This window comes from Chiloscyllium punctatum, chromosome 20, assembly GCF_047496795.1.
Source record: "Chiloscyllium punctatum isolate Juve2018m chromosome 20, sChiPun1.3, whole genome shotgun sequence".
Lineage (NCBI taxonomy): Eukaryota > Metazoa > Chordata > Chondrichthyes > Orectolobiformes > Hemiscylliidae > Chiloscyllium > Chiloscyllium punctatum.
In genome coordinates, this window is record NC_092758.1 from 80922379 (window position 1) to 80935289 (window position 12911).

Below are 12911 nucleotides of genomic sequence, written 5' to 3' on the forward strand. Positions count from 1 at the left end.
GCACAGGTGGCACTGTACTGCTGTTCAGCATCAGTCTGGGACTGACACTCTGGGCTCATTAACCTTGACTTATGAGGAGGTTCCCCTTTCTGTCCAATAGACAACCCTGGAGATGACAGGGACAAGCAAACATTCACAGCACCTCGACAGTCTGCAGGAATTGTTGCCTGTGGTCACAAATGAGCTAGACATTGAGAGAGTGAAATCCCTTCCTGTTCAGGGATCTGGCTAATGCTGCCACTGAGCTCTGGAGCCACACGTGTGCAGTTGACGTAGGCACCCGGACCTGAGGGAAGACAGCCATGACCGGTGAACTGACCAAACTGTATAGCCTTCTTGGAAAGGGCATCAGTGCAAAGTGAATGAGTGGGGCCTACCAACTGGGGGATGTCACACCCATCCTAAAGACATGTACCAAAGAGGCTGGTGGCTCTGTAGCTCAGTGCCGCTGTGGCTTTCTGTGTCACAGACATATCGCCGCCTAGCAAGCTCTCTGGTTGTAGATTCTCCTGCAGGAGGTGGCACAGATGTAGAATCCCTAGTCATGCAAAGGTGTCTCTGACATTAACATTCACCCATCTGCAGGCAATTGCAACGTCTTTGGTACACCCTCACTGGGTACACTGCTCATGAACGTGGCATCCCTAGTTCAGGTACATTTGGAGTTCCCTTAGTCTTGGCTGTCTCATGCAGTAAGCACTGCATCTACCTTCACCTTCTCCTCCACTCCATAACTTTAACAAAACTAGTGCAAACTGCTGGGATTAGCTGGCCAAACATTTTGCACTAAAGTAAGGATCGGTGAACAATTGGCAGGAAAGGGATGTTCGGTTTCCTTTGGAAAACGTCGCCCTGGTCAATCTAACCTATGGGATGTTATCAGGCTACTATGTTAAGCAAAAGCCTTCCTTTTTGCCACCATGGTGAGACTCACCAATTGGGTTCCATGACTGCTTGCCATTTTCCTGAATCAGCTATGTGTCCTGTGCATTACAGGACATTGTGGACACGTGGCACCTGACTATTATACAATAGGCAATAGACAATAGGTGCAGGAGTAGGCCATTCTGCCCTTCGAGCCTGCACCACCATTCAATATGATCATGGCTGATCATCCTTAATCAGTATCCTGTTCCTGCCTTATCTCCATGACCCTTGATTGCACAATCCTTGAGAGCTCTATCCAACTCTTTCTTAAATGAATCCAGAGACTGGGCCTCCACTGCCCTCTGGGTCAGGGCATTCCACACAGCCACCACTCTCTGGGTGAAGAAGTTTCTCCTCATCTCTGTCCTAAATGGTCTACCCTGTATTTTTAAGCTGTGTCCTCTGGTTCGAAACTATTGGTGGGTTTCATTCTCCCCTGTGGGATAATGGGACCATAGAATCGACAGCAGATTAATAGATTCATCTCCATGTCCTTAAGATTTGAGAATTCTCACCAATGATAGCTCCTGCAGGACTTCACGTGGAGAAATGCCTCGTGACCACCACCAATGTTTCTGGGTGTGAGCTCACTTAGAGTTTGATGATTACAGGACCTGGTTGGGATGTCAGTAGAATGAGTAGCTATAATGTGCTGTAGTGAGTGTTTAATCTCAGCATGAAGTCTTTGACAGAGTGCTCAAACAACTTTCGTTTGTGTTTCTGTTTCGAGTCACTCACATTTGGGTGCTTGGTCTGTGCAGGAACATGCACAAACAGATGCAATGCACACTCTCAATGCAGCTACTGAGGAGAAGAATAGATTGACTATTTTGATTTTTTTTGGATTCCTTTGATTCCTTCACTCTCAACCCTCCCTCTCTGCAATCTTCCATCCACCATGGTTGTCCATCACCCCTTTTCTTCTAGCTTCTCGTCAATCTCTCCCTGTCGCCATGACCCCATTCCTCATTTCCTTTGGTCTTCCTGAACTTCTGTCTGCTCCCCTCCTCTCAACACCCATCCTTGCCCACCCTCAGTCTTGCTCATTCAAAATCACCCAGATCCTTAGCATTTAATTCTCTCCTTGTGTTCCCTGCCTGCAATATGCAGCTCCCATTTTCCCTTGAGCCCCTTGTCTCCACCACTGTGACTACCCCCTTTGCCTCTGAGTTGCCTCACTCCATTCTCCAGGATATTACTGGCATCCCTAACAACCATAGCCTTTCCCTTTAATTTCCTGCCATCCACTTACCTGCAGCCCTTTTATTGTTGAGTGCCATTTACTTAGTGCCCCCTCAGGCCTGCATTTGTCAGGCTTGTTGGTGTCAGTCAACATGGCTCCCTCAATGTTGGATAGTCCTGAGCTGCGCAGTCTGTATCCCCTGCTCTGGTAGCAGAATGTCTTGCAGCACTAGCTACGAATGAGCGATCCTGTGAGCTTGGTGGACATAGTCTGCATCCATAAGGCGATAACACGGAGGATCAATGGAGGCCATCCAGCCCATCGGGCCTGCTCTGCCCTTCAATGAGATTGTGGTTGATCTGATAATACTTAAGTCCACTTTTCTGCTTTCAACCTTCGATATACTTAATGAACAAACCTCAACAGCCCTTTGTGGTAAAGAACTCCACAGATTCACAACCCTCTGAGAGAATAAATTCCTCCTCATCTCTCTCAAATGTGCAAACCTTTACTCTGAGATGATGCCCTCTGGTCCTGGACTCTCTCACAAGCAGCAACAAGGTCTCCACATCTCCCCTGTCAAGACGGTTATGAGTAACAGATTAATCAAAGAAGCACCATGGCTATGGAGGACTACTTAAGAAATTTGGAGTTTTGTGTGCAGTTTTGGGCTCCATACCTCAGGAAGGATGTATTGGCCCTAGAGCGTGTTCAGAGGAGGTTCACAAGAATGGTCCCAGGAATGAAAAGCTTAACATATGAGCAACATTATGATGACTGGTTTCATACTCGATGGAGTTTAGAAGGATGAGGGGGGGGATCTAATTGAAACATACAGAATACTGAATGACCTGGACAGAATGGATATTGGGAAGATGTTTCCATTGGTAGGAGAGACTAGGACCCGAGGAAACAGCCTTAGAGTAAAGGGAAGACCTTTTAGAATGGAGATAAGAAGAAACTTCTTCAACCACAGAGTGGTGAATCTGTGGAATTCATTGCCACAGAAGGTTGTGGAGGCCAGGGCATTGAGTATATTTAAGATGGAGATAGGTAGCCTCCTGAGTATCGAGAGGATCAAGGGTTACGGGGAGAAAGTGGGAGAATGGGGTTGAGAAACTTATCAGCCATGATTGAATGGTGGAGCAGACTCAATGGGCTGAATGGCCAAATTTCTGCTCCTATGGTCTTATGATCTTATGGTCGAAGTGTGTACTCACCATACTGCCCTGGAAGAGGTTTATCCCAGTAGGTAGCCTCCCCATTTTTATGGTTGGGTTTGCGAATGCAAGTTTTCAGCTATCAACATTGTGCCCATAAATTCTAGTAGACTGAAGCATCAATGGGCATTCATTGGATGCCAATGAATGGAAAAAGTTGTCCTTGGCTCGAGCCACCTGAAAGGTTCTGAGAATGTAATAGCAGAAATTCAAAATGGCATGAACCTGAATTTTGGCCTTGGGCCCAATTGAGTTCCCTCTCCCACTTTCCTAGATAATCCAGGCAGGCTCAGAGGATTGTACGCATGGGAAAACACTTTGAGTCCTCTTCTCGCCCAAGAAAGGCTTCCCTGATAAATGGGGCCACTAAACAAGAATCCATCATATTAGCAAATAACTCCATATTGCAGAGAAAACCATATTGTTGTGTCTTAAACTGTGCCCTGGAGTTTGTGCCTGCCACTATAAACCAACAGCTGAGCAGTTAAGCACAATGAGCTACAAATGTTGAAACGCCAGGCTAACATGAGAGAAAAAGGGAAAAAAAAATCACTTCCCTCTCCCAAAACAGGTAGACACGACAGTAGATTTACAAATGACATATTTATGATTATTCAAATATTTATGAGCTAATTTATTAAGTGAAATGAGCTTTTTGATTTGTTATATTTTTCATCAGAATATTATTTGAACAACTGACATTGTAATTATTATTGTGACATGCAAGAAAACACAAAAGGGGCTGAATTTAATTCAGCGCGTTAAATCATTAAACACCAAAGAAGGTCTCCCTGTTTAATTTGCAATAATATGCTGCTGTTTCTTGTGAGTTCTCAAGACTTTCAAACAGATATATTAAATAGTCAAAGAACATTAACAAAATGGATTTATAAATTATTTGTTCAATGTACTTATGTAAAACGGTTGTCAATCATAGTGTACAGCAAGGCCTCAGAAGGCAAACTGTTCAACTCCCAGTTCATGGGCATCTCATTGCCCAGGTCACCTGGGGCAATGGAATGTGAAAATCATTATTTTCTGTAATAAATAAATTAGTGGCCTATATTTCATGTATCATTCAAATGTACTGGTATCACGGGTCTGAATAATATATCACAAATAGCCCCATTCATTTATTAATAAAGTATTTCTTTCACCAATTGTGAGCAATAAATTGGTTGGTAGCCATTCAGAAGGACAAATGTTCCTGCCTCTGGGAACTTTTAAATGTGTCCAGACCCAAATATATATGAAAAAAAAACACCGTGAAGGTTGACAGGCCCTTTTGACAGCTGTCAAATGAACAATTGTGTTTTCAGCAGGGTTAAAAAACGACCCAGGGTAGGAAGCAGCAGGGAATAATAGTGTTTGGAAGAGTAGAAGATCCACCTTTTCAATTGCTTTTTATTTTTTCTTATATTTCATTCTATTTTTCCTACCATTCCGAGTTCTTCAAATTCAACCTGCTTGCATCGATGCCTCTGAAGACCGTCAACTTACCATGCAGTTAATCACCTAAATGTTAAATGTGGAGCAGTGTTGGCTTTCATAGCTGGATCTCTGTTCAAATACATTTGTCAGTAAGTAGAATTAAATATCCCAAAAAGAACAGGAAACACAAGCCTGACCATTTTGTCAGTCTGTTGTAAGACTTTGTACTTTCAGCAGCTCTTTCTCCAGCCTCATTTACAGAGCCGTAATCTCTGAAATACTTGGAATGACAGGGTCCTTGTAATGTTGGGGGTATAGCTCGTTCCTCCAATTGCATAAGCATTGTTCATATTCTTTGCCAAGGATTCTTCATCTCAGAGAAAGAATCCCAAATAAATAATTTCAGCAGCAAGTTATTGTGGGTTTTAAAATAAAAGTGTTGCCTTATCATAAACTGCCTTGGACTATTGAAAATGTAATCCCTATCTCACACACACACACACACACACCTGATAGTGTTATGGACCAAATCAGACCCCCTCAAAAGTATTTTAAGAAGGTAGACTAGACCCTAACTCCTCCTTATTTTAAAGACAAATGTAAAGTGTCTCAGATGCAAAACAACTGGTCAAACTACTCCTAATTAAGCAAACCACAATTTATTCAAACACTGCACTTAAAATACAACCAAAGAAAAAGGAATTTAGAATAACAGCAAATTGGAAACTTTACAGAATAATCGATACAGTACCTATTACTGATTAACCGTTCCAATATAATCGCATCCAATTAACGCACCTAGAACATAGAAAAGTACAGCACAGAACAGGCCGATTGGCCCATGATGTTGTGCTGAGGTTTAATCCTAATGTGAAATATAATAACTTAACCTACGTACCCCTCAACTTATTGCTACCCACGTGCATGTCCAGTAGTCACTTAAATGTCCCCAATAACTCTGTTTCCACCACCGTAGCTGGCAAAGCATTCCATGCATTAACAACTCTCTGCATAAAGAACCTACCTCTGACGTCTCCTTTATACCTTCCTCCTAATATCTTCAAACTATGACTCCTCATGTCAGTCAATCCTGCCCTGGGGAAAAGTCTCTGGCTATTGATTCTATCTATTCCTCTCATTCTCTTGTATACCTACATCAAGTCTCCTCTCTTCCTCCTTCTCTCCAGAGAGAAATGTCCAAGCTTATTCAACCTTTCTTCATAAGGCAAGCCTTCCAGTCCAGGCAGCGTCCTGGTAAACCTTCTTTGCACCAAGAACAAAGCTCTGCACGACCCCACTCAATGCTGACCTCCAGGCAGAATACTTTCCATCTACACCCACTCTCTGCCTTCTGTCAGCCAGCCAATTCTGAATCCAGATAGCCAAACCTCCCTGTATCCCATACTTCCTGACTTTATGAATAAGCATACCATGGGAAACCTCATCAAATGCCTTGCTGAAGTCCATATACACCACATCCACTGCTCAACCTTCATCGATCTGTCTTGACACCTCCTCAAAGAACTCAATAAGATTCGTGAGGCATGACCTGCCCCTCACAAAGTCATGCTGACAGCCTTTAGTCACACTGCGCTTTGCCAAATAGTCATAAATCCTAACCTTCAGAATTTTTTCCAAAACTTTGCTGACCACAGATGTAAGACTGACTGGTCTATAGTTGCCAGGAACTTCCCTATTACCCTTCTTGAAAAGAGGAACAACATTCGCCCTCTTCCAATCCTTCGGTACAACTCCCGTGGAGAGTGAGGAGGCAAATATCCTCGCCAGCAGCTTAGCAACCTCCTTTCTCACTTCCCGGAGCAGCCTGGGATAAATCTGGTCTGGCCTTGGGGACTTATCAATCTTAATGTTTCCCAAAATTTCTAGCACATCAACTTCATCAATCTTGATCTGGTCCTCAAAGTTTTCATTCACAACAAGGTCCCTTTCCTTGGTGAAAACTGAAGCAAAAAGCTCATTTAGGACTTCCCCTATCTGCCTCAGACTCCACGCACAAGTTCCCTGCGCTATCCCTGATCGGCCCTACATTCTCCCTGATCATTCTCTTATTCCTCATGTATGAGTAAAATGCCTTTGGTTTCTCCCTAATTCTTCTTGCTAAGTCTTTTTCATGCCCTCTCCTGGCTCTCCTCAGTCCATTTCTAAGCTCCTTTCTAGCAAGCCTGTAATCCTCTAAAGCTGTGCTAGTTCCTTGCTTCCTCCAAAGTACGTAGATTAGATTACTTACAGTGTGGAAACAGGCCCTTTGGCCCAACAAGTCCACATTGACCTGCCGAAGCACACCCACCCAGACCCATGCCCCCACGTATACCCCTGCACCTAACACTACGGGCAATTTGGCATGGCCAATTCACCTAATCTGCACATCTTTGGACTGTGGGAGGAAACCGGAGCACCCGGAGGAAACCCACGCAGACACGGGGAGAATGTGCAAACTCCACACAGTCAGTCGCCTGAGGCGGGAATTGAACCCAGGTTTCTGGCGCTGTAAGGCAGCAGTGCTAACCACTGTGCCACCGTGCCGCCCTTAAGCTGCCCACGTAAGTTGCCTTCTTCCTTTTGATGAGAAGCTCCTCTGTTCTTGTCATCCAAGTTCCTTAATCTTACCCCTTCTTATCTGTCTCAGAGGAACAAACTTGTGCATCACTCGCAACAACTGCTCCTTAAATAATCTCCACATGTCTGCTATGCCCTTTCTGTGGAACAATTGCTCCCAGTGTGTACTTCCCAACTCCTGTCTGACAGCGTCATAATTTCCTTTTCCCCAATTAAATAACTTCCCTCGGTAACTGCTCCTTTCACTCTCAAAGGCTATGCTAAATGTGAGGCAGTTATAATCGCTGTCACCAAAGTGCTCTCCCAACGCGAGATCTGATACTGCTCTTGGCTCATTGCCGAGCATCAAATAAAAAATCCTCTCCCCTCGTCAGTCTGTCTACATACACGAGTAAGGAAACCCTCCTGAACCCACCTGTCAAAAGCGGCTCCATCCAAACCATCTGCACTTAGGAAGTTCCAGTTGATATTGGGAAAGTTGAAACCACCCATAACAACAACCCTGTTACTTCTGCATTTTTCCAGAATCGGCCCACTTATGAGTTCTTCAATCTCCCTACTGCTATTAGGGGGTCTGTAGAAAACTCCCAATGCGGTGGCTGTTCCCTTGCTGTTCCTAACTTCCACCCATACTGACTCAGTAGACAAACCTTCCTCAACAACCTTCGTTTCTGTAGCTGTGGTGTACTCTCTGATTAGCAATGCTACACCCCCTCCTCTTTTTCCACCCTCCCTGTTCTTTTTAAACATTCTAAACCCTGGAACATCAAGCAACCATTCCTGCCCCTGTGAAACTCATGTTTCCGTTATGGACACAACATCATAGCCCCAAGTACGCTTTGTCTTGGTAAAAAGGCAAATTCAGACACAGATTCTCGCATGCGGTTCTCCAATCCAAGAGGAGAAAAATCATCAGAGAAAGATTCAGAGAGAGTAGCAGTTAGGAGATATTCACTGAAGCTTCCAATTCTTTTGAGATGTCTTCTGATATTACACAAAACTCAGGAATATGAATGTGTGAGGGCTGGCCACACACATTTAGATTCTTTAAAAAAGCCCAAAGCTTCCCTAGCTGTTGACTCAAGAGGTCTTCAGTAGCCAGTTCAGCATCACTGCGTTCCAATCTCTTTTTAAAAAAAACACAAAAAATAACTTCTTAACGTGACAGCATCATCACAACACTGAGACCCTGAACAATCACCTATAATAAATTTCAATGATGTTTGGCTAGGTCAACAACGAAGACAATCCAAATTAAGAAGGAGTGAAGGAAATACCAACCCAGATTCTGTTTTAGTTTTAAGTATATTTCAAAATACTTTACACCTCTGGTGTAAACAAGTGTTTCATGTTAAAAATGTGAAAATGTGAGCACATGAATTAGGAATAGGAGGAGGCCATTCAGCCCCTCTTGCATGATCTGTCATTCAACAAGACTATGCTGGTCTGAACGTGAATCTAATCTTCTAAACTTTTCTCCAATATGGTCCCTAAAGAAACATTTGGCTCAAAGTCGCAATTCTGTGAATGAACTCATTTCTCCCCAAATCTTTGTGGTTGTTCAGGAACTCCCTGCTATCGGAAGGATGTTGTGAAACTTGAAAGGGTGCAGAAAAGATTTACAAGGATGTTACCATGGTTGGAGGGTTTGAACTATAGGGAGAGGCTGAATAGGTTGGGGCTGTTTTCCGTGGAGCGTCGGAGGCTGAGGGGTGACCTAAGAAGGTTTATAAAATCACGAGGGGCATAGATAGGGTAAATAGACTCTCCCAGGGTAAGGGAGTCCAAAATCTTTTCACGCAGAGGGTGGTACATATATGGAATGAGTTGCCAAAGGAAGTGGTGGAGGCTGGTTCAATTACAGCATTGAAAAGGCATCTGGATGGATATATGAATAGGAAGGGGTTAGAGGGATATGGGCCAAGTTCTTGCAAATGGGACTAGATTAATTTAGGATATCTGGTTGGCATGGACGAGTTAGATGGAAGGTATGTTTCCATACCGTATTGACTAAATGACTCTCTCACCCAACACCAGGAAGACAAATTTCCAGCAAAAAGCCGATTCAGCAGTTCTGCTATGGGATTAGAAACAAAATTCTATATTTGTTGAATCTATTTTTATCTTGGGCCCATATCCTATTTACGTCATCTGCTTTGCTATTAGGCCGAGTCATTTTTGATTAATATTTTGACTAACTTTGGTCAAACCAGAATTTGGAGTTGGCCAATTCTTTAAGAAAGCTTACTTCTGTGTCCAGTGCTATTTAACTGGCAAAGTCTGCACAAGCCTTACTTTAAAGCTATAGTTGTCAGTCACTGATGTTATATTTCTTGGTTCCCCTTCTGGTCAACAGAATGTCTGCAGCTCCAAGGAACAAGGACATACATTTTATAGACCGACATATTGATCATGGACAGTAAAGAGGGGAAATGTAAACTCTACCGATGAAGTTAATTTTTTGTTGGAGATCTGGAGTCAGATCCTGGATTTTTTATTTAATGTATCTGCAAACATTAGGAAATGGGAAAAATTGTAATTGTTGCTTGCAATAAATCAGAGGGCAATAGTGACTGTTTTAGTGAGTACCAGACTGTCTCTGGGCCTGAAAAGCACGAGATTAAATATCCCACCTCAGGACTTGTTGGCCACAGAAGCAGCATTGATGTGGTTCAGAGGAGGCCATCAAGCAACTTGCAAAATCCTTGCAGCATTCCACTGGCCAAGGGAGGAAAGAGGGTGAAGATTTGCAAAATAAAGAGGAACTGTGCTTCAAAATTATTTAATTGCTGTAAAGCTTTGGAATGTTTCGAGATCAGAGAAGGTGCTACATAAATGGAACAGATCTTGCTTTCCTCTCATCATTGTATAAATTGCATTTTTAAATGCACATTTGCTCAGAAAACGGCATTACTAATATAATTGTCTTCAATTATCCAGCTCTATTTTTTACCAATTTTTTTCCTCACCTCTTGACGATATTATATACACTGAGCTACATTTCCACTGTCTTTGAGTACTTTACCAAATAGCTGTTCCTTAAGTGTGAGTCTGAACAGCACACACTGGAACATAATTCAACTTAAGGATCATCATAGCTAACACTGGGTGCTTGTGTGCTCTCCCACTCCAGGACTCATTGCAGAATGTAGTAGGTAAGATAATAGGAATAGCAGTCAAGCGGCCGAGATAAATAATCCAAACCATACAAATCAAACTCTTCCATGGTCATTAGTGCATTTCAATTTAATTTTTTTTTAAAGTTTATAGCTGGTTTCAGTAAAAGCAAATATGAAGCTGCTGCATTGTCATAAATGTTCACTAATATTTTTAAGGTAGGAAACCTGTTAATTGTACAGCCTTTTTCGAGTCAACCTGTTCAGAAATGTTATTACATGTGCTTGGAGCAGGTAAGACACCAAATGGGGCCTTTTGGCTCAAAGGTAGGGACACAACCACTATTCCACAAGAATCCAACTGTTAATTGGATACTAGTCGTGTTTAAATATAGGCAGGTGGTTGGCATCAACTAAGGACTTCCATGTGCCTTATAAATATAGACTTATTATAACTTTAGTTGCTGCATTAGGAGTTAAATTCTTGGAAAGTGCAATTCTAGAAATAAAAGTTAATAGAAAGGTGTAAATATTAGCTCTTTAAGACTATTAAACATCAGTACTCTTGACTTGGACTCGCCTATGCATTGCCAATATCAAATGATAATACTTAATGTAACTTTCCTCTGAAGTGGCCTGGCCAGATTACTTCTGCTGGGCTATCACTTAAAGAGGGTGCATGAAGAACATGTGACCTTACAGCTATTGCACAGTCTAATTTGTAATGTGTAGTATGAGGGAGTTGTACCGTTCTGTAACAAGAGTTACTGGACTTTTGTAATGTATCAGCCCACTATGAATTCTACAATATGTCTTCAAATCAATAGAACCCACATTTTGTTTAGTAGTATGAGATTGGCAAGTTTTTGTTGAGTAAGCATCAAGCCAAAGAGAGATAGGCAATAATTACAGATTTTAAGCAAAATCAACACAGCAATCGCACTAAAAATGTTTATTTTCATTATTCATTCATGGGATTGGTTATCACTGGCTGAACTAACATTTATTTGGCCACCCCCAACTGCCCTTGAGAAGCTAGTGGTGAGCTGACTCCTTGGGGTGTCGACCTTGGGGTGTAGGGAAACCCACAGCGCTTTTAGGAAGAGAACGTGTAGCAAGGTTCAAAGGCCAAAGACAAAGTTGGTTTCCAGGAAGTTTATAAGCAAGAGTTCCAAAGGGCTGGGACACTACAGTTCCAAACATTGAAGAGTTGAGGAACAAATGAAAAACTGGAGACAGATTCAGACAGAATTGTACATGTATAGTTATTTATCCTCAAGTAAATTAAATCAAAATAGGATTGGAGTGGTTTGTGCGGGGAAGGGAATCAATGACTGCTAATGTTAAACAATCATCATTGATTAAAAAGTGGGATTTTGTGGTTGACATTCATGCTTATCTTTGGTAAAATGTAATCAACAGTGATAATTTTGCCCAACTCCAAATAGTTTTTATTTTCCAGAGATGAAATTACTACTTCAATGCAAATTTTCATACAATCACCACAAAGACTTAATAGAGAAAGGCTACAAGAATTAGAATATAGAATTAGCTTTATTGTCACATGTACTCAAATGAGTATAGTGAAAAGTTTGCAAGTAGCCACTTACGACACCATCTTTGGTTCCAAATTACCTCAGTACAGATTCTTCAGTTCAAGTACTTAGGGAAAGGCAAATTAGAAAAGTAAAGAAATAAAAGATCCAGCATTGCAGAGTGTAGGAATAAATTAGAAAATGGACAAATGTCATGTTTAAAGCCTTTTAATCAAGTCCGCACTGGCAACTAGCCTTCAGTTGGCGCAGGGTCTTGATGGTGCCCCATCATAGTGAACTAAGGAGTAGGAAACTGCGTGAAGCCCCTTGGGCATTATATTTGGCATGAAGCTGTTTTCCCTGGAGCGTCAGAGGCTGAGGGGTGACCTTATAGAAGTTTACAAAATTATGAGGGGCATGGATAGGGTAAACAGGCAAAGTCTTTTCCCTGGGGTCAGGGAGTCCAGAACTAGAGGGCATAGGTTTAGGGTGAGAGGGGAAAGATATAAAAGAGACCTAAGGGGCAACTCTCTCACACAGAGGGTGGTACATATGGTCTGGAATCAATGCAATAATAGAATATCTCCCATTCCGCCTTTTCCCTTAATAAATGGGTATGCTTTATTGATAAACATGTGCATGGCTGCACAGATTTATTATCTCCACACATGAAGACAACACTTCAGCAGATTTATGGCATGGTCAAGTGTAGTCCTTACACAGTTCCTACAATTTTGTAGCTTCACTCAGTAGTGTACCATGTGTGATTTGTTGACGATTTGTGATTGTCAATCTGGCCTGAGCATGACACTTACAGTGTCTTATTTGACATTCTGGGTGAAAGAAGGTTTGATCAAATCCAGCTCAAACATGTCATCTACTTTTTTCACAAGACTTGACAAGTATTCATAGATGATAAAAT